The 25,547-nt window shown below is 43.7% G+C and overlaps 1 long non-coding RNA gene across 2 annotated transcripts in view; it reads right to left on the bottom strand.

Annotated features, from left to right (window-relative positions):
* Positions 1 to 1,063: 1,063 nt before the first annotated feature.
* LOC102459105 (uncharacterized) overlaps positions 1,064 to 25,547 on the bottom strand; it is a 28,568-nt gene continuing 4,084 nt past the window's right edge. The window contains exons 3-5 of one of the 2 annotated variants that reach the window (XR_016350189.1): positions 17,407 to 24,910; positions 3,244 to 3,277; positions 1,064 to 1,670 (exon numbers count right to left, since the gene is read on the bottom strand). This is a non-coding gene — a long non-coding RNA (uncharacterized LOC102459105). The remainder of the gene's footprint in view (positions 1,671 to 3,243; positions 3,278 to 17,406; positions 24,911 to 25,547) is intronic. The other variant, XR_016350188.1, reaches the window with a different exon arrangement.

Raw genomic sequence — 25,547 nt, 5'->3', positions numbered from 1 at the left:
GTAAACCCAAGGGCTACGTCTAGACTGGCATGATTTTCCGCAAATGCTTTTAACAGAAAAGTTTTCCGTTAAAAGCATTTGCAGAAAAGAGCGTCTAGATTGGCACGGACGCTTTTCCGCAAAAACACTTTTTGTGGAAAAGTGTCCATGCCAATGTAGATGCGTTTTTGTGCAAAAAAGCCCCGATCGCCATTTTCGTGATCTGGGCTTTTTTGCACAAAACAAATCTGAGCTGTCTACACTGGCCCTTTTGCGCAAAAGCTTTGCGCAAAAGGACTTTTGCCCGAATGGGAGCAGCGTAGTATTTCCGCAAGAAGCACTGATTTCTTACATGAGATCGTCAGTGTTCTTGGGGAAATTCAAGCGGCCAGTGTAGACAGCTGGCCAGTCTAGACACAGCCATGGTGGGGGAAGCTTTTGGTGCAAGTTATGATAGTGGATTGTGTTTCCAAGATCTTGGATAACTAATAACGAAAGTGATTTCAGTAATTTAAGAGCGGTGCAAAATATGGAGCTTTTTGGAAGAACACATTAGTTGAAAAGTTGGAAATTTCCACAATCCCCCTCCAGAATTTCTAATTTTTCAACCATCTTGACTGAGAACATTGAAAGCAAGATGAATAAGACTTTTAAAAAATGCTCATTGCAGAATTATAACATCTGTGAACAGATTCAGAGAATTTCAGTGATTGTGATCACAGAGCTTCGACTTATAAATGGTTTCAGATCTACTTAAAGAGATTGCCTCTCTCCCACTAAGATTCTGCACAGCTGCCATCAGCAGGGGCAAGAACTCATTTTGTATAAAATAAATCGGGGCCTGCTGACAGAGCAGTTACTATTAGGGCCTCTTCTTTGGAAATTGCCCTCATTTCAGTTTGTTTCAGCCAGAGCTTGTTAACTTTTGGGACATGATTCAAAGCTCATCCTTTCATTTCAGCTCATAGGAGTCTGGGAGACAGGTAAACCTATGGTTCGAGAGGCACTGTGCTGATTTTGTTGTTGGGGTTTATTAAATTCTTGCTTATGTTTCTACCAGGGTAGCTTTATGTGTAAGTAACTACTAGATGTGTGGGTAACTGCTGTTTTCTGAGAGAGATGTTTTAAAGTCTGAGAGTGCCTAAAGCTTAGGATGGGTGTTTGGTTTACTGTAGTGTAAATAAATAAACAGCTGATCTGGGAATAGATCCAGGTGTCCTCCCTTTGATTCAGAGTGTTAAACATGAGGAAATGCTCTCACCTTGTATGAAAAATGGAGATTGAAGAAGGAAGTTTTCAAAACTCTTATTGACTTCAGCAGAGCCAGAGTTTCAGCCAGAGTTGCTAATATGCACTGATGCCAGCAAGCCTTTACACATTAAAAAATAAATTAGTTATTTCAAAGTTGTTTGTACTAGTTTACAACTTGTTTGGGATGTCTGAAGTCTTTACATCTTTATGACTGAAGACAGATAGTAAGGAACGTATCTGTAGTTGCCTGATCAGAGTAACGTATGCAACCTCAACTAATGCAAAAGTGATTTCTTGGTTATTTTAATGTGACAAGCAAACATAAAACATATACAAATATGTGGCATTGGATAAATCTTTCCAAGAATACACAGATGTCTAGGTGACTGCCAGCTTAGCATTAATACACTTCTCTCTGATGGTTACTGGTTCAAAGCATCCTATAAAAAAATCAGAGTAAATTTAAAATAGGCAGTGACCCATGAGATTATCTCTTACTCACACAATTAAAGGTTTTCTTACACACAGCTGTGATTATGTACTAAAGCTATGGAACAGTTTTAGGCTCAAGTTAAGAAAAGCATCCTTATTCAGCATAGCACTGAACACGTGCTTAACCTGAAGTTTATGTACGTGCTGAAGTGCTTTGTGGAATAGGGATGGACTTAAGTTGGGATCTTTAATTATTTGTAATTTTGAAGAAAACATGATTGAGCTATAGTTATTAATAAAACATTATTATTTATTACTAGCACATTTATCTGGCATTGCTCGGGTCCTTAAGGAGGGGCTCTGGGCAGGGAACTGTATGGGTGGGTGAGTGTAGGGGGGAGGGCTAGTACCCTGGTTGCACCCTGTGCCCTTTGACTTCTGGTTAAATACTGCCTCTGGCTCCTGTTAGAGGCAGGCTCCCTCTGACAGAACTTCCCTTTCCTATACTATGAAGGTTACCAAGTCCTATACTAGCTGGACAACCTTGGGGATTATCACAGAGCTAGTAGGTTCTTTATAATTTGTTTCATATCCAACCTGCAACCAGGAATTGGCTAGGCCCTCAGGGCTCAATTTATCCCCTTACCCCATGTTTCATTCTGCAGTCCCCTGGGGACTTCACTGACACACCCTCTAACTGCCCTAGACATACCTTCTTCCTGACCAATATCACCCTCTTTTAGGGCTGCACTGGCCAACTCTGGGGTCCTCAGTGGAGTAAGCATTGTGGGTACCTTTGTCACTTCTCTCCACTGCGTGAAGACTTTCTGCCCCGGGACTCGTGCATAATCCTGAGGCCTGTGTAGTACACTAGCATAATCCCTGGCTTGGAACAAGCCCACAGAACACTAGCAAGAAGCAAGCCTCCGCCAGGAAGAGTCACCCATTAGCTTAGTGTAAGGCTCACAGAGGCCTCGGTTCAAAGGAAAATACTCTTTATCTGCAAGGAACAGTAGTCCAATAAACTGAAAGGCAAGTTCCCAGCTGCCTACATGATACTGGAGAGACTTAACTGTGTGGCTATGGGAGGGGGAAGAGCCTGGGAGAGACGGAGGCTAGTAGCATGTGAGCTGGCTGTGAGAGAATCCGCAACTAAACAGGATAAATAGCACACTAGAGAGGATTGCAGTGGTGGGAGCAGAGAAGGCCAGGAGGATGAGCAAAGAGAAGGAGGCCTCCCTACTGCTTCTGAGAACAGAGGGCTAAGTGAAAAAGCAAGTGTGATACCAGTAGGCCCACGGGAGACTCAATGGGTTGTCTCATTATTAGGGGTAAACAGAGAAAGCTCATGAGTTTGGAGAGATAGCAAGCTTTTATTTATATATTTTTTTTAAAGAGCTCAGCCTCCATGTGGGTTTTTGCAGCTCAAATGCTTTTATTTTGTGCCAATTACTTATGCAGGGTCTGCATTATTTCAGTAATCAGTCTAAATGAAAGTCAAACATGAAAGATTCCTAACAATGAGCTAATTGGAATGCCAGTACAATTTAGATTTAATAAGGTATTTGTAATACTACTTGCCTCTGTCTGTAGAGTTGTCTTATTCTCTCAGATCCTGCAAGAGTAAGAGGGATCATTTAACATTAATTCTGCAAGACATTGTGTGTAAACTTTAAAATGTTCGAAGCTTGCAGCACTGAGTGAAATGGCATAGAGGAGAAACTAAGGGCCACAGTGTTTTGCCATTGCTTTGTGCATGTATGAAACTCATCAAAGTTAATGGGCGCTGAGCTAAAACTCAGTGGCAGATAATGGTCCTACAGGTCTTTGCTGATTTGTAATCTCACCGTTTTATACTTTAGGGTGGATCAACAAATATTTTTCTGTTCTTCCTCAATTATTATTTGTACTGAAGTGCTGCCTAGGGACTCCAACTGGGAATCAGGGTCTAAGCATTTTACACACTGAACAAAGAGAATTTAAAAATCTCGCCCCTAAGAATTTAAAAATCTAAATAAGGAACTCAGCTCACAATTTACTTTGCAGCCTCCTTGTCCAGTCAGTGAATATAAAAGTTAACTACACTATCCACGCTCACTTAACACTAAGGCAAGACTCACAAGAAGTTATTTCTTCTACTGCACAAATTCTACTGAACAAATTCTGCCCACTCAAACCTACCATGTGTTCAGAGTTTTTCTTACAGTGCAGCCAGTGACATTCTCTTGTACTGGGGCTGAGGAAAAGGCTGGGTTACCTTGAGTTACACACACCCTGTGAGCTAGTAGGCTGTAGCCCTGGGGAAGGTCTTTCTGTGACAATGCAGGGGGGGGGAGGGGTTGGGTGGGCTAAGGGAGCAGCAGGATTGACCTGTGGAGATATCCCAGCAGAGCAAGAGTCTGGGAGTGGCTACAGAAATGTCCCACAGCCTACATTGATAAGGTGCCCAGTGCTGTTGCAAGCATGTATTTTTCCTCCCACAAAATGTATACATTTCTCCCTCCAATGTTTTTAAGAGACCTAGGCCAGCAGTCCTGTACTTAAAATTAAGTCTCTGCTTTCATGCACTGCTGGATTAAATTTTGAGGACTTGCAAGAGCATGAAAATCAGTATTTCTCTGTAGGTTTCCACAAAAGAGAGTGTGGTCTAGTGATTAGAACATGTGCTGAGAAGCCAGGAGTTGTTGCTACTAATCCGGGCTTTGACACCGCTGGTAAATCATTTAACCTCTCTGTGCTTCAATTTACCCATCTGAAAAAAATTATCAGCCTCACTGTGGTATTGTGAGGCTTAGTATGTGGGAAAGTGTTTTGAGATCCTCATGAAAGGTGGTAGTTTACTTAGTTCCTTCACAGTTCTTTTGAGCTAAGCTATGTTGCCAGACATACTCTAATACGTCTTATATTCTTATATCAGTCTGGAGCGTAGAATATATCCCAGCTTTACAAAGTACCTGATATTAATTTATTTGTGTGTGGTATATATGTATATATAGCTAATATGATCATGCACTATTTTTTTCCACAGAAAACCAGCCTTGGTCAATGTACAAGATGCTCAACAAATGAGACAGCTATTCAGTGTTTATTTTTATTCTCATTCTTTGCTGGGTAGCCACATCTTATACACTCTGTACCATCCAACTTCTGTAGTGGTTCCAACAGGGCTTCTTCAGAATTCGTTTACTTTGACTGGCCAACTCTCCCTGATTCACCATACATACATGTGCACATAATCAGAGACTTTATCACAGAGGCACTGAGGGTATGTCTACACTACCACCCTAGTTCAAACTAGGGTGGTAATGTAGGCAACCGGAGTTGCAAATGAAGCCCAGGATTTGAATTTCCCGGGCTTCATTTGCATCTCGCCGGGCACCGCCATTTTTAAACGTCCGCTAGTGTGGACTCTATGCCGTGCGGCTACACGCGACAGGAACTAGGTAGTTCGGACTAGGCTTCGGCCTCCGTGCCGCGCGGCTACACGCGGCAGGGACTAGGTAGTTCAGACTAGGCTTCCTAGTCCGAACTACCTAGTCCCTGCCACGTGTAGCCGCGCGGCACGGAGTCCGCACTAGCGGACGTTTAAAAATGGCGGCACCCGGCGAGATGCAAATGAAGCCCGGGAAATTCAAATCCCGGGCTTCATTTGCAACTCCGGTTGCCTACATTACCACCCTAGTTCGAAGTAGGGTGGTAGTGTAGACATACCCTTACTGAATTCCTGGGGGTGCTCGACCTCCCACTCTGTTCCAAACCCTGCCCCCACTCCCACTCTGCGTCTTCCTGCCCCTGCCCCTCCTTCTCCTCCCCATCTCCTCCTGCATGTCACTGGTCAGCTGATTGCTGCAGGTGGGAAAGAAGAGGGTAGCTGATCTGCAGGGCTGTGGGTGGTATTGAGCAGCCACTATTTTTTTTTCCTGCAGCCGGCATCTGTGCTGTGCCATACTGTTGGGGGAGGGATGCCCATGGTTTTATTTTTTTGTACATCCACCATTTTGATTTTTCCCTCTGAGGCAGTGGTCAACCTCCTTGTCACCATCCTATGCCTGAAAAGGGCAGGAAAAGGTGGGATAAGTGGGGTCACCTGACCCTAATCTGCCCAGCAACAGGAGAGCTTATAAGGGGTATTCACCCCCCCACCCCCGGGCTCTCTGCACACCTTCTGTGACTTTGCAGTGCTGGAGCAACAGCTCATCTATAACCCCTTCCGGCAGCTGCGGCAGGCTGTCCACTCAATAGGCTGCCAGAGGCACGAGCGAGAGGCAGAAGCCTGGTTGCCTGCCTACCACTGAGAAACTGGGAATCTCCAGCCAGAGAGAGAGTATGGTACAGTCTTCAGTGGTGGAACAACCCTGTGTCCCCACATCCAATAGTGGTTGCTGGCACAGAGTATATTTCTTGTAGGTTAGGGTAACAGCAGTAGGGCTAAGGCAATTGAATCCCTCAGGTACACACACACACACACACACACACACACACCACTTGTCTCCTTGTTCACATACCGCGCACAAGACGACAGGTCCAAAAGGGAAGAATTGAAGAAGAGAAGAGGGACTTCCCACCCGCCTGAGCACCTACGATATTGACCTGCTCTCCTGAGTTCCCTTTCCCTTGTCCTGAGACATCTTCCTACCTTACCTCCAATCATCCGGAGTGTGGTGGTACGATCCCTTCTTTATTGCATTGGACTAGTTTTGTGACTTGTATTTTGGGTTCTGGCTTCATGCCACTGTTTTGTTGTGACAACCGATTTTTGTGTTTTGTCCTATTAGCTAAGTTTGGTGTTGTGTTAAAGCTGTTGTTGTACCAGTCACCCTGTGCCATGCTTGACTGATAACTGGTGATAGAGATACAGTGCAGAGCCTGAGCTTGGGCCTTCGGATCCAGATGGCCTACTCTAACACTGATAGGATCAAGTCTTTGCCTAGCAATACAACAAATGTCCTTTTAAAACTACTTTTCAGCGTCAGTATTATTTTAATGCAGGATTGCATGGAACTCAGTGTGAGGAGCTTTCAAATACCAACAAAAATAATCCCTAGAGAAATGTCGTCAAGCACAATTATTGGCTGAGCAGTAAGGGTATGTCTACACTACAGCGTTATTTTGAAATAATTATTTCGAAATAACATGTCTAGGCACAAAATGCATTTTGAAATAGCATTTTGCTTTTTCGAAATAGCACATCCACACTAATAGGATGCTGAATCACATTTACGGCCAGCCAGAACCAGTTCTGGCAGGGCATCAGGTCGAGAGTTACCATGTGTGGCTGCTGCCTGAGGCTGAGACCTGTGCTTAAAGGGACCCCTTCCCGACAGCCGGTTCTAAGGTTTCCTTGCTTGCTTGCCTACCTCGCTGAGGGACAGCAAAGCATTTTTTTTCTCTGTGTGCTCTGGTTGCCCTCACTTAGGACACCACAACACTCTGCAGCATGGAGCCGGAGCCACCCCTGGACACTCTGGTGCTTCTCCTGGACGTGTTGCTGCGAGCCTGGCAGCACATTCTGCAGGCAGTAACAGTCTCCCTGGTGTGCCCCACTGGGGCTATGTCTAGACTGCAGGCTTCTTTTGAAAGATGGCGTTCTTCCTCGTGAAACGAGGTTTACCGCCATCGAAAGAAAAGCCGCGTTCTTTCGAAAGAACGCGGCTTGAGTCTGGACGCAGGGGAAGTTTTTTCGGGAAAAGGCTACTTTTCCCGAAAAAACCCCTGAGTCTGGACACAGCCTGGGGTCTTGTGCCTCATTCCTCCCTCACGTCCTTCCACTTACCCCTCCCTAAAACCCCTTCCTGCTGTACAATAAAAGACACGTGTTCATTACAACAAAGCCTCTTTATTGAACAAAACTGGGATGTGGGGGAATGAAACTGAGGTGAGACTGGGGAAAGAAGGTGGGAGAGGGGAAGGTGGGAGAGAGGAGAAGGAAACCTGGGAGGAGGGAGCTGGCAAGGGGAGGAAGGGGGAGGAGAAGCTCAGGGTTGGAGGTCTCGCTGGCCCAACAGTCTCCCAGAACCATGGGTGTGGGGGCCTCGGTGTCCCTGGGGGTGTGGGGAGAAAGAAGCAGGAGGAGGAGGAGGAGGAGGAGCGGTAGCTGGGGAGGAAGCAGGAGCTGGAGCAGCAGGAGTCAGGAAGCTCTGCCCCAGGGTCAATGACCACCTGGGGGCATGGACTGTCCTGCCCCCCAGGATGAGGTCCACGGCATCAAAATAGGGGCAGGGTCTGGGTTTGCCCCTGGTTGGGAGCTGCGCCTTGTGGCCCTGACATACGCCTGCCACAGCTCCTTTATTTTCACACAAACCTGCTCCTAGACTCGCATGTGGCCTTTGGTGGCCAGGCTGGCAGCCATCCACCTGTAGACGGCTGCATTCCTCCATTTAGTGTGGAGATCATGCATGTTGGAGGCATCCCCTCAAACCTGAATTAGGTCCCTAATCTCTGCACTGGACCAGGCAGCCCCCTGCCTTTTCTGGCCTCTGGTAGGCTCCTGGGAGCTGGCAGACTGGTCCTGGGGAGCGGTGGAGGGCTGGCTGACGCTGGCTTCCTGGCTCATGCTGGGGCCACTGGGTCAGGTGCAGCAACTGCTGGCAGGCTTGGAGTTGGCACAGGCACTGTGGCCAGAGTCTACCCCTCTAAGGGCTCCGGGGGCAGGGAGAGGAGTTTTCTTGGTTGTGGCCACCAGAGTACCCTGGGAAGGGCTGGAGGCCCCCTATTTCAAAATGTGCGTCTACACAACGCTTATTTCGAAATAGCAATTTTGAAATTGGTGCTATTCCTTGTGGAATGAGGTTTACCAACTTTGAAATAAGCCCTCTGGTATTTCAATTTAATTTCAAAATAGCGGTTTGGCTGTGTAGATGCTGGTAAAGTTATTTCGAAATAACGGCTGTTATGTCTACACAACAAAGTTATTTTGAAATACCCTAAGACTTTTTCTCTGCACATTATGCAAAAACAATGAAGCGGGAGCCCTACCATGGTTCTATACACACCTCTTGTTAATGGCATCATCATTCCTCCACAACCATGTCTTTCATACCCTGTCACCAACCATATCCCAGATACACCTTCATTTTCTTATCCAGGCTCTTTCAGATCCACTCTAATCCCATGAGATCACCCTCTCAGTCACCAGCACCGATGAGAAGTTCAGCACTAAAGACAAGCATAATATTCTTTACATTTATTCATATTTGTCTGGGCAATGATTCACTATCAATCCTCGTTGTGGTTCCAGGTGTGTTAGTTGATGTCAGTTGACTTGCACCAAGTCACATCAGCCATCACTCTGACTTCTTTCCTTGTTCCTTTCATGGACTCTGCTGTAACTCACCTTTTACATTGGAGAAGTTACAATGAAGGAAAACCCAGTGGACGTGAATCAGGCCCATAGTCTCCAAGGAGAACCACCCCAATAGCTTTGACGTGCAACTCAAGTGCCATGTAAAATGTAGATGTGGATTGTAAAAGAACACACAAATTACAATATTTGATGACATCTTTACTGTCATTTTCATTCTAGAGGCTATTAGAATGCCACAGAGGGGACAAATAACAGCATCTTATGTCAGGATAGAATGTAGAAGGTGCTGCACAGGAGGGAAAAGGCTAAGGCCCTGATCCTGCAGTGGTTTACAAACGTGCTCAACTTTACGTACATTGACATCAGCAGAGCCTTGATTTCAGTGGGACTATTCTCACGCACATGACTTTGAAGGACAGAGGTCTAAATGATGAGGTACTTTTCTACATATACTGCTAAGCATTCAAAAGGATCCAGGATGTCTTTGTGGGCAGATAATGAAGTCTATGGCCAAATGGGAGCAGTCAGCACACTTGGCAGTTCTGCATGTCACCCACATTAACCTAGTACGGGCTTTTCCCCCATTATGTGCTGGAACATACGAGAGATTTATGAGTCCATCGCTGCTTCCAAGTTAGTGCACCTGCTCTGTTAGCTCAAGCAGTGGAGGCACATGCTTTTAGAGCCATAAATCTCAAACTTAGGCTTTGCAGATGATCCAACCAGGGACATCATTACATGTACATGCTCTTTCTGCAACTGTCAGCAAGCTCTTTGTATCTGGGTGTGGTGCATGCATAGTAAGTAAATGTCCCATAAACTGAGGCAATTAAGCAGCATTATTCCATGATGCACTGACACAGAAATAAGGCAGAAAAGGCTGAATGGCCAAGAATAACATAGATGAGCCAGGAACTTCTTCTAAAGGGTAGGCCATGCTTGTGTGTACCTACGGTGAGTATTAGGGTGATGTATAACCGTGGCCAGTGTAACCCCGGATTTTTGCAACAGACCATAAAGGGCTTCTATAAGCTACGACCAAGACTCATGTGTTCCCCCACCATGGTGTGCAATCCTACTCCCCACATTGTATTATATCCCTATTTTGGCCCTTACATACATATTTAGCATCAGACGCTCAAATCGGTCCCCTTGACTTCAATTGGATTATTCACTGTGCATAAAGTAGAACTTGTGCTTAAATTATTGCAAGATCTGGGCCTTAGACTGTGAGCTCTTTTAGGCAGGATGTATTTTATACTTGGTCCATAAGTTACCCAGCACAAAGGGGCCTCCTATCTTGACTGGGACTGCAGCTATCTTGGAGCTAGATATGTACTATTTTTGTATCTTCTACTAGAAAGTTACAACTGATATTAATTAATTTCAATTAAGATCAGTTTTTAAAATTCCAAGTAAAATCATAGAATCACAGGATGGAAGGGAAGTGATCTAGTCCAGTCTTGTCCCCTGCACTCATGGCAGGACAAATGTATTATCTAGACCCATAGTATACAATATGCTAGCCAGCATACGGCTATTTGGCCAGTTGAGTGTGGCTAGTTTGCTATAGCAGTAGCCTCTACAGTGGCTGCTGCTTCAGAACTAGTTGGACACCATGGATCTAGACCATCCATGACATGTGTTTGGTTAACGTGCTCTTAAAAATCTCCATGTGATGGAGATTCCACAACCTTCCTGGGCACTTTATTCCAGTGCTTAGCCACCCTGAAGTTTTTCCTAGTGTCCAACTTAAGTCACCCTGGCTACAATTTAAGCCTATTGCTTCTTATCCTAGCTTCAGATGTTAACGAGAACATTTTTTCTCCTTCCTCTTTTATATACTTGAAAGCTGTCATCATGCCCTCATCATCTCCAGACTAAGCAAACCCATTTTTTGTAATCTTCCCTTATAAGTCATGTTTTCTACACATTTAATCATCTGTGTTGCTCTTCTCTAGACTTTCTTCAGTTTGTCCACAACTTTCCTGAAATGCGGCACCCAGACTGAACAAAGTCCTCCAGTTGAGGACTAATCAATGCACAGTGGAGTGAAAGAATTACTTCTCGTGTCATGCTTGCAACACTCCTTCCAATACATCCCAGAGCAATGTTTGGTTTTTTTGCTACAGCATCACACTGTTGACTCACGTTTAGCTTGTGATTCACAATGACCCTTAGATCACTATCACAGTACTCCTTCCTGGGGAATCATTTCCATTTTGTATGTGTGCAACCAGGGGAGGCAACAGCCTCTTTTGGCCCCTGGCTCTGTGCTCATGGAAGGACCGGGGCCTCAGGTAGAAGAGGCAGGACTGGGGTAGTCAGGTCTCCATGCCGCATGGAGTGTGGTGCCTCTCACCCTTGGCAGCTCTCAGAACCTCAGAATACACTGAGTGGTGCTCCAGCAGCAATTTAAAGGGCCCAGGGCTCTGGCTGTCACTGCAGCAGTGTCTGAAAGTCCCGGGTTCTTTGAATCACTGGACTCTTGGATAACTGCCTCCATTTGCCTCTCCCCTCTCCTTGGTCAGTAGGCCAGCATGTAACTGATTGTTCCTCCCTAAGTGGACTACTTTGCATTTCATCCTATTTACTTCAGACCATTTCTCCAGTTTGTCCAGATCATTTTGAATGTTAATCCTATTCTCTAAAGCAGTGTTTCCCATTTTCATTTGGCCATGGAACCTCTGGAGTTGCCTAAAAAACAAAAAAGGCCCTCAGCGTGATTTGTCGAGCAAAAGAAAAAAGGGGGTGGGGTGGAGGGAGCTGACACAAAAAAGCTCTATCTCTTTAAGAGGGGGCAGGGGAGTGCCAGCTTCTCGCAGAACCCCGGAGTTCTGTGCAGCATCAGTTGGGAAACACTGCTCTAAAGAGCTTGCAACCCCTTCCAGCTTGGTATCATCCACAAACTTTATAAGTGAATTCTCTATGTCATGATCTAAAGCATGGGTGAAGATATAGAACAGAACTAGACCCAGAACTGATTCTTGAGGGACCCCACTTGATGTGCCCTTCCAGCTTGACTCTGAACCACTAATAACTTCTTTCTGGCTCTGTCTACACTGCGGGTTTCATTGGCAGACAGTATGCTAATGAAGCACTCATTAGCATTTGTGGCACTGTGATTTGCATATCTCTGCTGATGCTTTTTGTGCAAGAGGTTTTTGCATAAAAACAAGCAGTGTAGACAGGTCCGTTTTGCACAAAAAAACCCTTTTGTGCAAGATCTCGTATACCTCCTTTTTTGCGGCATAAGGGATCTCTGAAAAAAGCATCAGCAGATATATGCAAATGACAGTGTGACAAATGCTAATGAGTGCCTCATTAGCATACTCTCTGCCAACAAATACCTGCAGTATAGGCATAGCTTCTGGGAACTAATCTCTCCAACCAGTTATGCACCCACTTTATATTCCTAGTATGTTTATAAGAAGGTCATGTGAGACAGTATCAAAAGCCTTAGTAAACTCAAGATACACTACATCTACTACTTACCCCTTATCCAGAAGGCTTGTTAGCCTGTCAAAGAATGCTGTCAGGCTCATTGGACATGATTTGTTCTTGACAAATCCATGATAACAATGGCAAATGTGGGGAAGTCATGAATACTTGAAGGAGATGTGGCTTTAGACAGCACAATAGGTCACACGTTCTGGGCACGTTGACATATCTTTATTAAATTATTATTGGCAGTAGTTGAGTATTCTGAATGGAAATATTCAAAATATATTGTAATTATATACATTTTGAGATACAGTGCTCTTCATTTTTGGTCATGTAACTGGCCATCAACTCCAATTCTAAGGCTGATATATTTTAATGGCAAGCATGTATTATTGCAAAGGCACCTATCTTACACAATTAGAATGCTACAATGAGATTAAACATATCAGGGTCCAGTGGAGGGCAATGAAAATGATTAGGGGGCTGGATCATATGACCTACAAGGAGATGCTGAGGAAGTTGGGTCTGTTTAGTCTGCAGGAGCGAAGAGTGAGGGGGGATTTGATAGCAGCCTTCAACTTCCTGAAGGGAGGTTCCAAAGAGGCTGGAGAAAGGCTGTTCTCAGTAGTGACGGATGGCAGAACAAGGAACGATGGTCTCAAGATGCAGTGAGAGAGGTCCAGGTTGGATATTAGGAAAAATTATTTCACTAGGAGAGTGGTGAAGCACTGGAATGGGTTACCTAGGGAAGTAGTGGAATCTCCATCCCTAGAGATTTTAAGTCTCGGCTTAACAAAGCCCTGGCTGGGTTGATTTAGTTGGGATTGGTCCTGCCTAGGGCAGAGGGCTGGACTTAATGATCTTCTGAGGTCTCTTCCAACTCTATGGTTCTATGATTATATGATCTCATAGTTATACAGGGCTGAGTGAGCTAATAAGTTCCAGTGGGAGGAGGGGAAGAGTAAATCAATGTAACAGTAAGCTGAGGGAATCTCGTCAGTTTTCTTCATTTTCTTAATAAATAATTATTAAGACTTGTTGATATACCTAAGCTCAATGTTTGTGATTTACCAATCCCATTTTTAATGGGAGAGTTAAAATCATATATGCTAAATTATCTGTGTCTGCGGTATTGTCATAAGCAAGATATAGTTACTTTCACTAAAAACACATGCATGTGTGTACATGTTGCTTTCCCCTGATTTTTCTCATTATATTTTGCATGCCTGCTGTGCACAGTGGATGTAATTATTGGGTTTAATTAGTCTATTATTTTAATGTTTTTAAAAAATCTAGGAAGAAAATGAAACAAAAGGAAAAGACTTATATGTGAGTGTTTACTTTTGCATAGTATTAGCAATAGACTCTTCCATTGTTCTCCTAAATGGGCTAGGTTAACCATAAGCTGAAAACATCTTTAAAGTAATTCCTAGGTAGGGAGAGACTGGGAAAAAAGAAAAATCAATGTCCCACAACAAAATAAAAACATTAAAAAGCAGGGTACTGGAACAATTGTTATAGTGGAGGTCCTGATAATGGAAACCCTAGAAACTATGTATTTGGTGTTTATTATTACCACTTCAAGACAGGATCTGCAGAAGCATCCCCCCAGCATTACTGTGAAAAAGAAAAAAAGTTGACCATTTTGACACTGGTTAAGCGTGTCCTCCTTGGGCACATATTGTTTTACAGACCAATATGTATGAGTGGAAAGCAGGAAAGTGTAGGATTGATTTTATTTATAGCATCTGCATTATGGAATTATTGAAAATCAGACTTTTCATTGAGTCTATGAGCCTGGTGTGTGTTTGATCCAGCATGATCTCATATTTACTGTAATATAAGTATTAACATGCCAAGAGGCAGTTTGCTGTTTAGTTGGACATGAGAGTGGTGTCTTCTCAGTTAGAGTCCATCTTAAAATGCTATGAAGTAATCAGTTATATTATGTAGCACAATCTTGTTGTCTTTTTACATAAAATAAAATGTTTCTTTCCAAAGGAAAAAAAAAATCTTGAGAAGTTTGAGGTGAAAGAGACACGTAACTTGAATGGGGACCTGGAACAATTACCGTAGAAGGAGTGTTGTTGATGGGAACCATGTAGTTGATATTTGTCATTACTAGTTCAAGCCAGAGCAATAGCTTCCCTAGTTGTAGCACCACTGAACTCTAATATGGCTTAAATGCTCCCTCCCTGCCACTAGCTTAAAGACAGAGTATCCAGAGTAACTCCAATTAAAGTTTCACACCAGTGCGACCAAAAGCAGAATTCAGCCTTTTCCCCCTGAGAATATCTATGTATTATTTATTACTATTTTTATGTATTTATTAGCTTGTAATGGCTCTTATCTGCTAAGTGCATTATGGAAGGAGCAAAAAGACAAATGTTCCAGACCGGAGAAACTGGTATTTTATGGTCACAATCCCTTTCTGCCCAAAATAGTATTTACTATTATGAGGAGCCCATTTACTTCAATGGGACTAACACCAAGCAGTGTTGCCTGGACCTGGCCCAAATTTGACACCGCTCCTTCTGAGCGGCAATTACATCAGTAAGGAATGGAATGGGATCAAGAAGGATGAGGGTTGCTCACATTAGGTGTGTGACTGTATGGATGCTTATAATAGAAACAAAAACTTGCTTGCTTTGCGTGTGTGTGTGTGTGTGTGTGTGTGTGTGTGTGTGTGTGTGTGTATTTAATCTCCCCTCAACAATCTGCACTGGTGTCCTTTACTGCACCTTCCATGTTACACCACACATATTCAAAACGGGATGCACCTAGAATCTAAGCACACCATTTTTCTGTTTTGTTCTTAGAAAGCTGCCAGAGAACAACCCAAAATTCAAGCACATGATGCTTTTAAAAACTGCAATTAAAGGCTCTGAATGAAAAGAAAGCATGTCAAGCACATTAGGTTTTACAGGATATGGTTTACAAATGACAAGTGTTTGTGTGCAACCATGGGCAGTGAGAATCCTAACTTGGCCTCATTTGAACACACTCATCTGGCATTTGCTTGCAAAAGATAGGTCCACACAAATATTGCTTTGTGCCTATGTTGGACAATTTGACTCAGTTTATGTGGTGTGGTCTGATACTTGTACAGTGCTAAGCAATTGATCCAGTAATTACAGATTGGGCAGAGGTGTTCTTTAAAAGTGATCATTCCTAGTCATCTACTTTGACACTTTTGAGACCGGGAGAAAGGTTTTATGTTTCATGAGTTTTTCCTCTTTATTTTGTTGACAAACGTTACTTCTAATAATAATGTCACAATAAAATGGGCTTGCAAGCCTTGCTAAATATTTTTATTGGCATGTAAATACAATAAAATGACACCATCTTACCTTATTTTTTTGCCGCACCATAACAACAAGCCATCATTATTACCCCACAATGGGTTTGGCAGTTTTGATATAAAGTATCTTGGTGTGTGGTAAAATGTGTTGCCCAATTAATATGGGCCCAAGTTCTGGCACTGTTTGAGTTATCAGTCATCCTGTTCTTAAGTGGATGCCCATTCACATTTTACCAAGAAGTTTAATTTCTTGGAAATGCATTAGCCAGCACGAATGTTTTTAACAATTAAATCATCCACACAGTTATCTTCAAAGAGTTGATTTAACTACATATTGGAAATGTAGTTTCTTAAAACTTCCCATGCTGTCCCATGGAGTAGACTGGACTATTTTTTGATAGCATTGGCACAGATTATTGGTTTGTTATTCTAGTCCTACAACTCTGAACTGCAAGCGATCACATACAGTGATATTTTCCTCATCTGCAAATATTTGCTAGCTCTTGTCCTCAAACAGTTAAATGAGAGACAGTAAATGAAATGAAGACTTCTTTATTCATACGTTAGGGAATTGCACATAGAATAGAGACCATCAGACTCCTTTTATTTAGTATTTAGGACCTGGAGGTGAAAGGTTGGTATTAATCTACTGGACATATTCCTCTAAACATATGCTGAGCTACACATGTTCATTTTAATTCATTACACCCGTTTATGGAGGACAGAAATATTTGGGCCTATGAGATTTTTCCTCCTTATAAAACACAAATGTACAGAATAGCATATCATTTCTAAGATTGTGAAGTGTTTATATACGTTACATTGTGTCTCAATTTAAAAATCAACTTTACCTGTTATTCCAGATGCCAGTTTTAGCTCTGAATATTTTATACGGGTGTAAATCAGGAGTTACTATATGGAAGTCAGTGTAGTCACATTTGTATAAAATTGGCGTAAGAATGAGGAAGATCCGGCCCTCTATGTCCAGTTGGTTTTAAGGGAGCTGAAATGGTACCCTCGCTATGAGAAATTTGTTTTTCAGAAGAGCAGTATTCAGTGCCCATGGCAGAATATTTGATCCCATTCTTTATGTAATGTTGTTTAAAAATAAAGCTGGTCTGGATATAAAAGTCAACATCCATTACTAAGGTTAAAGATTAGAGCAAATCCCCATGCTCTCATATAATAAACAAACAAATAAACAAGTTTCATTGTTTGTAATGAAAGATATTTAAAGGCTTTTAATTCACTTCACAAGTTTTTCGTTTTGTTGAGCAAATAGACTAAGCCAAATTCACAGCTTCCTTTCCTCTCAATACTGAAGCTGCATACATTTGGTTTCACTTTGCAGAGCAGATGCCACCTCCTTCCAAGCTCAGCTGAAAATAAAATTCCCTCAGCTACACTTCTGAATATCTCTTTTCCTCTGCTGCTCTTCCATCTAAGGGCCAAATTCTGTGCTGGTGTCAAAGATGGCAAAAATCCATTGGGTTGCATGGAACTGTGCCCATGTATACTAGTAGAGAATCCTTCCTTGTATTTTTATTACTTGGGAAAATATATTATGGCTTGTAAGAAAAATGCTAATAAAGGGCATTTCTGCAAATGTTTACACTTTCAAGGAGTTCTTACTCAGTCAAGAAGTTTTGCTGAAGTAAAGTCAATGGGATAACTCAGAAGAGGAAAAACTACTCACAGGAGCAGGGATTGGTTGATTTGGTCTCTAAAATTGTATCGCATCTTGTCAACTATAAAGATGACTCCAATTCCAATGTGAATGGGTGCAGGGACAGAAATCTGTACAAACCAGAGTGGAAAATAATGTAGATGTTTGTATTTATTCACAGATAATTAGAGACTTCTAAATTGACGAGTGGGCTAAAATTTTGCAAAATGGCTACTTAAAAAAAGTGTATCCATTTGAAACGTTTTGTAAAAGAACATATCCAAAATAATGTTAAAAGTTAATTGCAATATAAAGAGAAACACTATATTTATTCATTTGCTGGAGGTTGTGGTAGTTGAGATCAGATGTGAATACAGTGAAAAAGAACTGATCATGCATTTTACTTATGAAACGAAGAAATATTCCTTACCCACGGCCTTTAAATAGTTATGCACAGATCCTCAGCTGGTGTCAACTGAAGTCAATAGAGCTAAGCTGATTTTCACCAGGGGAGGGGGTCTGTTCAGATATACGGGTTTGTTTGGGTTCTTTACCTCATAGCGCAGAACAGCCCAGTACTAACTGTTCAGGAACACTGAGAAACAATCCACATGTGCAATAAATCACAGCTGAAATAGGCATATCCAAGCCATGCCGCTTGATGATTGCTATGGCTATTTGCTTTTCTGACAGTATGGAAAGGAGTTTCAAACACATAAGCAAGAAAAGTTTGTTTTAGCATTTAGACCATCATCACCATCACCATCATCATCGTACCAAAATCTCTCCGTGACAAACAGATGTTGGTGAAGCGACACAAAGACACATATTGTCTATTTTACTACACTTCTGTTGTCCTAAGATTCGGGAAGAGATGGGAAGCTGTTGGACTCAGAGACCTTGTGGAGCACTAACAATTCGGATCTGTGGTGGACCGTGTCATTTAAAATTGAATCCCTTCCAGTTACTTCGGGGTATGACTATTGAAACCCTTCAAACTGGATTGGAAACCAGATTGGAAAGCGATTTTGTTCCTTCCCATCGTTTGTAGTTTACCCTTTTAAAAATACTACAGGGTTCTGCTGCAATGGGGCCCGAAGAGAGTTTGCAATAGAGTTGTTAAAAACAAGAGCCAGACTCTGCCATTCATATTAAAGTTGAGACGTACCTTAACTCCGCGTATTGTCCCGCAGACTTCATAGGGACAATTTACAGACTAAAATTCTACTCCGTGTGAGTAAGAGATGCAAAATCTATCCTTGTGTTTGGGTCTATGGTTACAAAGACCGCAGCACTCTAATAGTCTGTCTCGCCAATGCTTGCTGCAAAACACGAACATTTGTCCTGTGTAGGTGCACACACACACTGCACTTTTCAAACTCCTGTTTTTAAAACTCCGGCAGGATAGACTATTTTGCACCATCCTTTGTGTAAAGGAATGGCCAGCTGGTGGTTGGAAAGTTTCATCCACTATCTGCCCTGAGTTTACTATAAATATTATTTTTATATGAGAACAAACTGTAATTAAAAACTAATATTTAACAAATTAAATCCCTGCCCTCTAGGAAATAACACCCTTCATTCTCAAAATCTTCGCGACTGACTTTGCTTCCCAGTGTAAAACGAGACCAGAATTTCATTTAAAAAAAAATCACTGAGATCAAGAGTTCCCTCTACAGCTTCAGGGTATACAGAGCCTTTTCCCAGCTATTTTGGGTTGGGTAGCGTGTAACTCAGGAAAAAAATAAAAAATACAATAGAAAGCATCTCAAAAAACAGCAATAGCAATTGTGGTATTTTCCGAATTACAATGCTACTGAGACTTGGTTGCTGTCCGGAGTTAATTTCACACCGAATATTTCACAACTAGCAGAGAACTCTGTGTCAGACTCACAACTATTAATAAAAAAACCATACACATAAGGTTTGTGTATTTAAAAAGAACCCGCATATTTCGAAGGATTAAACCTTGGAGCATTTTGAACATGAGTTGGCAAGTAAGTATCTGTGTGAAGTGCTGTATTTGACATCCGCATATCGATGCTGCGTATGCAACCCTCGGTTAGTGTGTGATAGTTAATTCAAGCAATTATTTTAGCCTCGTCCTTCTAGTTGTGCGGGGCTTTTATTTTTTTTAAATGACCGTCTTTGTGAGTATTGCTATGGGGATTTCGGTTTTGTCAGTGGCTGAGCACAGCTGGAATTGAGTCTCTTTATACAAATGGATCAGTTCAGATGCCTTTGCGGAGTTTCAGGCTTCCAATAAGCAAATATCAACTACGCTGTCAACTTTGCTTCCCCTTTCCTATTTTCTAGGTAGGTTTTTAAGTCCCCATGTCCCGCCCCTGGAGCATATAAAACAAATTCGATGTTAACAGTGCCCCATGGGGCACCTTCAAATCAGCACCCCGCGTACCACTCACAGTTATTAAGCCATGCTATAAAACGCTCACATTGACTCTGCCTGGCACGTCCGCTTTGGGGTGCAGTTGCCCCGGGCTTCCTTCCCTGGCTCTACCTAGGTGAGCGGCAGAGGCGGCGCAGCCAGAAGCTGTTTGCTCTGGGGGGCACCTTGGTGGGAGTCTCTACGCCGTATTTTCAGCAGCAGCAGCTTTGTTCCGCAGATGGGAGCCGAGGCTGCCTGGAGGTGCGGAACCGACTCTCGGCAGCCCAGCCTCACACCCTCCTGGGAAAAGATCCGGAGTGTTCCATCACCCCTGCAGATCGGTTGCCCGTGCGAGAGTTTGCGCTCCAGTCTAAATGAGGCTGGAGATCCCGGTGCAGGACCCTTTCGTGGGCAGCCCGGATCCCGTCTCTCTTGGGCGCAAAAGGTGTTGGTTGCGCGCCTCTTTGGAGAACCTAGCGAGGAGGGCAACGCGCCGTTTCACCCGGGGTTGAAATCTCCTCCTCTGAGCTGAGGATGATGGAGGAGCCACGAGAGAAAAGCCACTTTCCTTTTTTTACCGCGTGGCTTAGAAATAATGTCTAGCGAGCGAGCGAAAAGGAGTGGGAGGCGAGAGAATTCGGAGCGCGCGAGAGAAAGCGCATTGTGCGCCGGCTGGCCATATGGAACACATTACCCAGGAGTGCCGCCCTGGGCTGGCTTCTAACATCTAACTGCACACAGCCCAGACCCGGCCCAGGCTAACGAGAGGGATCGTTCAGATTCCTCCCTCTTTTCAGGGAAGCGAGTGACCAAAGAATGGAAGCTGTTGGGGATTTTGCTCCTGGGGGTGTTCTTTCCTGTCCCCCCAGTGCGGCTCTGCTTTATTAAAACCCCAACGTGCAGGGCGGCCGGTTCACAAGGGTGATCTGGGACAATCAGAACCAGATCGCTGACAGATAATGAGGGCCTGGTGCGATCAAAGGCAGGGGAGTAACCATAAGGATCTGGTACCCTCAGAACCGCCTTTCCTTTTGCCGCCACGAACTTTGGGATGAAAATAAAGCAGGATATTAAAGCCCAGTTGAGCAGTTACACCTTTCCATGTCTTTTGCCAAACTACCATTGCACAGGCATAGAAATCATACTGGTGGTGCTACGGTTCTGACCCCAAGAAACTAACAAGGGTCTAACACATACCCGTTAGCTCGAGCTCATTAAGTAAAACCTCCTATCATGGATTTTTTTTAAATGAACGGCTTCCCGTTTTTAGAAATAATTCAGTCGCATAATTAAAAAGCCCCTTTAATATCTATTGTATGAGTCCTTTCTGACACTCTGATGTTGCATAGAATGGTTTTAGCGTGGGCCAAATACTTGTTATGGCTACTCGTGAGTTGCCTGACTTTTCCCTCTGTCTCTGCTGCGATAAGATCTTTGTACAAGCCTAGCGAGCTGTACTCCCTTTAGCAAGCCCTACAAAAAGGACCTGTAGAAAGCATATTTAGGAACACTGGCTAGAGTATTTACCTCTCAGCTGGGTTTCTCTGTAACAGGGGGCGCACTCCCTGTTCAGAATTAAAGTTTTTCTAGAAGGCTGGGACAGATTTTTGTCCTTCAGACAAATAGACTATACATTCACAGACAATACTGTATGTTGTCTGTACTGTTTAGGTTGCCGCATTCAAAACACAGCGTAGTGTGGCTGTAACCTGATAGAATCGCATGCAATTCAAGAAAAAAAAAACCCCTCATCGTGTTTGACATAATTAAGCTTGTCTAAAAATGTGACACGGGGCCCTATAGGCTTGAAATATACAAGGAAACTCAGCTTGAGGGATTGTTTTATTATACGCTGTATGCGCTTCTGTGGCGTGTAGATTCTTGGTTATTTGGGAATGTATATCAGCTAGAGACAATTCTGCGAGGTTGTGGTTGTCAAAGCAGAATACTTATATTTCCATTCTAAGGTGCCACTGCCAGCAATTATGCACTTAAAGTCTTTAAAAATGCATTAATTAGTGTACTAAATGACACTTCAATGTGCTAATATTGAATCTCAGCTTTAGAAGCTTGGTGAATTATTTGAGATTTATTTTGTCTCCTTCCCCCTCAGATTCCTTCGGTCTCCGGTAATTCAAACCGAGATTGCTAGGAGGGAAAAAGAGGGGGCCAAAGCCCCCGCATAACCAAGGCCATTCTTTTTAGCGTTTGAGACTTTCCAATTGAGGAGATGTAGTAGACAGACACAGTATAGACACAGATCACTCTTAAATTCTGAACGGCAGAGGGGAGGGGAGCTAGATCGTAAGACATTTCTTTCATATTTAAACACACAAACACGGCTGGAAATGGACTTTAAAGTCAATACAGATGAGTGACCAATGGGGGGGGGGGGATAGATCGACCCTTGTCGCCCGGGTAAGCACTGTCTACACGACTGAATTTCTCTGTTAGAACTTCTTGCAGAAGTAGAGGCTCTGGTAGGGCCAGCATAGGATTTGCGGCTGGTGTCAATAAACTCATGCCACCCTACCGACAAGCTACTGGAGCTAGTGGAAGAGACTGGTGAACCTCTCCAGCACGACGCTGCTTTCCTCACTCAGCCAACACTCCGAAAGAAGTGAAGAGAATCATACCGGTGTAAAGGATTCAGGATCGGGATTTGGGGGCAGCAATGAAAACCGCCCCGCTGATATTACAAAGTGGAGTGTTATTCAGCAGGTCGCTATATCGCTACAGATTTTAGCTCTATTTAGGGCAGATGTGAGATTGAGTGGAGCGTTCACTGAGCAACGCGATTCAAACGAGTCTGTTGGGCAAACAAAGTATCTTTGCAACTCTGCAGAAAAAAAAACCCACCACAGATGCGACTCACTGCGAAAAGTAACATGCAGTGAATGGCCATCTTCGGAAGGAGCGAGGCCATTTCAGACCATTGATTTCAACGCGGGACAGCCCCACGCCTGAAAGCAGGACTGTAGGGCGTTTGCAAAATAGCAGGCTATATGCATTCTGAGCAATGAGCATGTGTAGGCCAGGGAAGGAGAATATGCAAAAGGTGGAAACGCTAAGGGATGGGGTGGGGAGGACAAAGTTGAGGAGATAAAGCAATTGTTACTGTACAAGAAAGGCAAAACCAGGAGGAATGCTCCTCCATCGAAAGCGAGGGATCGGCGCTGCAAAGCTCTCTCGGAGGTGAAATTAACAAAGGGGCCGCGGTCGTCCTGAGAACAACAGGATCGGTTCCTCGGAGGCTTGTATTACTTCAGCTCACTTTGCTGTGCGCGCCTCACCTTACTTTAGTAAGGATGCGCTTCTACGTTTCAATGCATTCTCTCCCCCAGCCACACAGGAACAGAAGTACCAGGGGCACTGGGTTCTCTTTCCCGCGCCTCTTCTAGAATTGAGAGGTTTCTTCCCCACTTCCCAGCCCCTCTACGAGTTCGCGTGTTCTCCGGTATCTCCTGGTCAGCTCCAGCCCGTTAGAAAGCAAACAGAGTAAAATTTCTCCTGTGATAAAGTTTAGAGCACCCCCTGCACAAACGCACCCTATGGCCTGGAAATCTCCCTTGTTACTAGTGTATTTGTTGCTCCTGTGGTTGGAACACGCACTACAGAGCATGTGGGTCTCTTTCTAGCCTCCGTCTTCTCTCCGTCAGTCACGCGGTGGATTTAGAGTCAAAAAGCCTTTTAGCTCAAGGAGAGACACTGTGGGAGCCTCCCTGGTGCTAGAAACGATGAGTGAATTGTCTTTCATACAACGTTGTCGGGAAAACCACTAGAAGTCCAAAGACTAACTGTTTTATTACAGCATAAACTTTCCTGAGTTGAAAGTATGCAGTAATAAAACAGTCTTAAAAATGCCCCTGGACTTCTTGTTGGTTTTGCTGACACATTAACACGGCTACCTCTGAAACATTGTAAGGGTACAGGGCACGTTCCAGGCTAAACAATATCGGTATTTAAACACCTCCGGAGTCCAAAGAGGCAACAGCTATGGCACATGGAAGATGGGGAGAGGGGTTATGCAATTTTAAGCTGCGATTTCCCGGCGCCCATCACTCATACAGCTACGACTGTGTTTTTATATACATATTATGCAGTACAGGAATCCGTAATTAGTTATGAAAAATCTGAAACGTATCAATGGGCAAACATTATCTCTGGCTTCTGGAACTTACTCTAGAAAAATCTTATCTTATTATAGGTAATGCAAATCCTGACTTTTAAATAGCAGCGCTGTAACTATATAGCATCAAATGCATTCGCATTTTGGAAAGTGTTTTTTAAATTGCAACATAAAAATATATTGATAATATTTTATATCTTGTTTGAACTTTTGTCATTAGAAACAAGTGGGGGTGGGGTATTCAATAGCATTTCCAACATGGAACTCGATTCGATTTTATGATGTTCCTAAAATAACGCCCACTTATGGATCAGGATATGCTTTCAAAATGAAGGGGTGGAGAGGCTGTTTTCTTGTTGTTCATTAACATTAGAGAGTAGATATTTAAAACCTGGTTTCTCTTTGAGGGGTCAATGGTAAATAGTCGTCACCCTTTCCCACCAGCTAGCCAGTAGGCGGCGCTGCATACACATAGATTCTAAAAAACTGGCGTTTGGAGACGCTTGCTTGTAAGAGCCCATTGAATGAACATCAAACGCTGGACACTGTATTTATTTAATATTTAAACACTTGATCACAAATACGGTAGACACCGTGTTAGATCCGAATACGTTTGCAAAATAGCCTCGATTGAGGAGCTCTTGCGTTCACTCCTCATTTTATTGCCACACCAAAATGGTCCCCCTTCCCCCCTTTTGGGTCTTCTTCTATGTTGATATTTAAAACACTAGTCTCCTCGAGTATTTGGTCGCGCTCCAGGCAGATTATGGACTCTCTGTGTGAATGCCATTTTAAACCGCAGGTCACACATGACCCAGAGGCAGGTGAGTTGTAAAACGTTTCTATGGGGTTTCTTAAAGACTGCACGCTCGTGGGCCGTGTTTGTGCAGTTCCTAGCTCAAGGAGGCGCTGATCCGGAGTGAGGCATTTCTGCACCAGTGCAGACTCCTACTCACATTGTTATGACGTTGCTGCTTGGCCGTGCAAAGAGGAGCCGCGCTTTGCTTTTTCCACCCCTCCTGTGAATTGACAAGGGCGCAGTTACCAGTGAGCAATGCGATCATATCCAAGATAATCACACATCTCTCTTATCCTTTTCCCCGAGTGAAACCTGTGTCCCTCCCAGGCAGGCGACACAATTTTGGCGGTTAGGAGCTTCCCCACTCACTACATGCTATTTCATGAAATCAACTATTAGCTCTCCTGCCCGGCCCTACTCGCAAGCCCGCCTGACGAACACGAGGAAAGTTTGAGGACTATCGTTGGGTCGGGCCTTTGCAGACCTTACCCAGGAGAAATCGGGCAGTCAAACGAAGAGGGGTTTTGCGGGAAGGAGGACTACAGGATAGGGCCCCGTGGTTTCTTGGGTGCTCTTATTAGTCTGTACAAATATTCACAATCACAGAGCAGCCTCCCCTCCCCCAGGCTGTTTTAAACAAATGTGTCCAGGTTCCTGAAACCCAATACAGAATCGCTTGGGAAGTCAGGCCCAGGAATCGCCCTAGCATCCTCCACTGGCTTAAGCAACCTTCCTCAGAGCAGAATTCGGCGCATTGAAATGTGATTTGTTTATATCCAAAGACGTGGGAACTAGCAAGACAGAGGCCTCTGTCATGGCTCCCCCTTGCAAACATCCGTGTATGTGTCTGTTTATGG

This window comes from Pelodiscus sinensis, chromosome 8 (genome assembly GCF_052426305.1).
Source record: "Pelodiscus sinensis isolate ZL-2025 chromosome 8, ASM5242630v1, whole genome shotgun sequence".
Lineage (NCBI taxonomy): Eukaryota > Metazoa > Chordata > Testudines > Trionychidae > Pelodiscus > Pelodiscus sinensis.
This window is presented reverse-complemented; position numbering and strand designations above follow the sequence as displayed.